This window comes from Phoca vitulina, unplaced genomic scaffold, assembly GCF_004348235.1.
Source record: "Phoca vitulina isolate PV1807 unplaced genomic scaffold, GSC_HSeal_1.0 scaffold43, whole genome shotgun sequence".
In the NCBI taxonomy this organism is placed as follows: domain Eukaryota; kingdom Metazoa; phylum Chordata; class Mammalia; order Carnivora; family Phocidae; genus Phoca; species Phoca vitulina.
This window is the reverse complement of record NW_022589746.1, coordinates 443,044-446,860: the sequence shown is the minus strand read 5'-3', so window position 1 is coordinate 446,860 and position 3,817 is coordinate 443,044.

The following is a 3,817-nucleotide window of genomic DNA, read 5'->3' as shown; positions in this document are numbered from 1 at the left end:
GACACATTGCATTACTGATACAGGATCTAACAAATACTATAAGCCAAAACATGTTAGGGACATCTGTCTTTTCATCTAATTGTATAATAAACTTCTTCAACTAATTAATTTGCTTTGATGTTTGCTTCTTCAAATGCTCAATGAGATTTGAACTTGTGTCTTTCACTAGTATCTGCTAACAAAGGATTACGTTTTAGTTTGTTGCTATTATTTTTCATACTTTATTTCAGTCATTCTTTCCCCAGCAGGAAAAGAAAAATGTGTTTCCCAAATACGTGATTTTGTAAGTCTACTGCTATGAAATGAGAAGACTTGAAAGGAGTTTTAAATTTCATCATTAAGTTAAGTGAGCTTTTCAAAGTTGGTGGATTAAATATTTCCTCACTTTGAACATAGCTGAAGAACTGATAGAGGTTTGTCCTTGCATCTATATTCTCATTTAGATTTTAAATGTCTTTCTCATCATGATGGTTTCACGCTGTCATTAGCCAGTGTCTTCACATAATATACACTTAGGGGAGATTAAGGGTGGCTATAAGTCCATTCTTCAAATCATCTTCTTGATTATTTCAATATTTGTGGCTGATTATCCATCAGGTCTAATTAGATGGTCACTGTTTTTACTTGCGAATGTGATTGATGGAGGGTTTGTATCAGGGATAGGAAAAGGGTCATCTCTGCCATTTTCTGGTTGTTCACTGGGCTTATATGATTAACTTTATCTTCACTCTGTAGTTTTCTTGCAGGCATCTTTTCAGGTCATCTTGTAAGAGTGCGTCTAGTTCAGACCAGACAGTCTAACTGGCACGTGTCACTGTGCCACGGCAGCTACTGTAGGGAGGAATGAGTGAAGGAGGTCCCCATGTCGCCTCTCCCAAGGTCCCTCGGGATACCTGTGCACTGCACTCAACCTGGGACGGTCTGATGTGCCGAAAAAGCAAGGCGGCAACTTCAATCATGGAGTAAACAGCATAAAACCACCTCCTCATTTTGTAAGCTAGAAATCAAATTTCTAACATTTCTTTCCATCCCTAGCAGATTGTTGTGCCTAGTCTTGAGGTACATGTACCCTACTTTGGAGACCAACTACTCTAAACATTAGACCAAAGTAACTTTTTAGGACAAAGATAGCAAACAAGTCTGATATACATTTGTTTTTCAAAAAGAAAAAAACCCTTGGTGGCACCTGGGTGGCTCAGTCGTTAAGCGTCTGCCTTCGGCTCGGGTCATGATCCCAGGGTCCTGGGATCAAGCCCCGCATCGGGCTCGCTGCTCCGCGGGAAGCCTGCTTCTCCCTCTCCCACTCCCCCTGCTTGTGTTCTCTCTCTCACTGTTTATCTCTCTCTGTCAAATAAATAAACAAAATCTTTAAAAAAAGAAAAAAGAAAAAAACCCGAACTCCCTAAAGGCATGCCTGTTTGACAAATGCATTGTTTAATAGTTTTATTGGAAACCTAATTTTTAAAACAAACCAATCTAAGTAGATAAGAGAAGCCTGTGATCCTATGATGGATGAATCCATGTGTAAAACAAATGATCAGTCCCTAACTGTATTTCGTAATTTTGGATTTTTTTAACCCCAGATGTGGAGGGCTGAGCTAATCACACTTCTTGGCTCAGGGCACATTATCATCATTGTCTGTACAAGATCCCACTCTGGTTTCTAATTTTCACTATTCATTTCTTTTTATAGGCATTTCCTACTTCCATTTTCTTTCCTTCATAGGCAACCCTTCCCCATTTTGGATCTGTATCTCTGTCTTTTTATTTGTAAACAAACATAGTTTATAAAATAAACAGTTCATGCATAAACTATACATAAACTAAGTATAAATGTATTTTATAAAACAGGGGGTATAGTTTTGCATGCTTGTGTTTTTAGAATTTATATAAACGGTAATGTGCTCTAGATCTAATTCTGTTTCCTTTTTTTACTCAACACTATGTTTCTGAGGTCTGTCCATACTGCTGTGTGTACATCTGGTGTGTGTCTCTCACAGCTGCATAGGATTCCACAGTGCTTATCCACCCTATGATGTATGTGGCTTCATCTGGAAATGGATGCCTAGATCGCCCTACTTCCCCACCACCACAACAAACTGAGAGGAGCATCCACGTATTCATCCCCTTCTAGGACATCTAGGAGAACTTGCTATAGATTGAATGTCTGTGTTCTGAAATTCACACGTTCAGGTCCTAACCCCAACATGATTAGGGAGTAGGGCCTCTCAGAGGTGATTAGATCATGAGGGCAGAGCCCTTACGAATGGGATAAGTGCCCTTATGAAAGAGACTCCACAGCGTTCTCTGAACCCTGTACCAGGTGAGGACACAGGGAGAAGACAGCCACCTGTGAACCAGGAAGTGACCTCTCCCCAGGCACTGAACCTGCTAGAGCCTTGATCTGGGACTTCCCAGCCTCTCAAACTGTGAGAAATCAATTGTTGTTGTTGCTAAGCCACCTGGTTTATGGTACTCTGTGATAGCAGTGCAAATGGACTAAGACAGAACTGCTCAGGAGCTGGCTTGCTGGGTCCTGAAGTATCCATGTACATAAATGGAGTAACAACCATCAGGCTGTTCGCCACATGGCTGCACCAATTTGCAGTAGAACAGTCAACCCCCTGCAGCCTCCTCTCCAGCTTTTCAGTTGTTGCCAATCCAATAGATATAATGTGATATTTTGTTGTTTAATTTTCATTTTTCTGATAATGATGAATTTGAATATCTCATCCATGTGCTTGTCAGCCCTTTTGGATCTCCTCTTCTGTGAATTGCCCATTTCTATACTTGGCACGCACACCCTTTTTCTGTTGGGCTTCCTTGTTCTATGCTTGCTGATTTGCAGGAGTTCCTTATGTATTCTAAATATCAGTCCTTTGTTTTTAGACACATTTTATTTATTTATTTATTTATTTTTTAAAGATTTTATTTGTCAGAGAGAGAGAGGGAGAGAGAGAGAGCACAAGCAGGCAGAGGGAGAAGCAGGCTCCCCGCTGAGGAAGGAGCCCGATGTGGGACTAGATCCCAGGACCCTGGGATCATGACCTGAGCCGAAGGCAAACGCTTAACCGACTGAGCCACCCAGGTGTCCCTTTAGACACATTTTAGACACACTTTAGCAAGTATCTTGTCCCAGTCTCTCACCGCTCTGTAGAGTGGCTGTGCAGCATAGTAGTTAAGAATGTGGCTGTAGGGGCACGGCTGGCTCAGTTGGTAGAGTGCGTGACTCTTGATCTCAGGGTCGTGAGTTCAAGCCGCTCTTTGGGTAAAGAGCTACTTAAAAAAGAAAGAAAGAAAGAAAGAACATGGCTCTAGATGTTTGCATCTACATGGCCTGCATTTGCATTCTGGCTATGCCCATTACCTCTGTGATCCTGGGAATGTTAACTCTGTGCAGTTCAGCACCTTATCTGCAAAACGGGGATAAAAATAGTACCCACTCCATAGGCTGCTAAGAACATTACATCGGTCAGTATTTTAAAGCACCTAGATCAGTGCTGGCCCATATAGTATGTAGTATAGGAGTATTTGTTAAATAAGTCCAACATACTCACTTCGCTCCGGAGTTCTTGGTTGAACAGAACTCCTAAATTTTGATGCAATCATATTCATCAATATTTTATGTTTTGTGCTTTGGGGATTCTGTTTAAGTTATTCTCCATTCCTAGTGAACAAAGGTTTTCTTCTACATTATCTTCTATAAAACTTACAATCCTACTTTCCACATTGGGGTGTTGAACCATCTGGCTTCCATCATTTCATATGGCTTTAGGAAAGCATCCAGCTTTATTTTTTGCCATACTGTGAGTCAGTT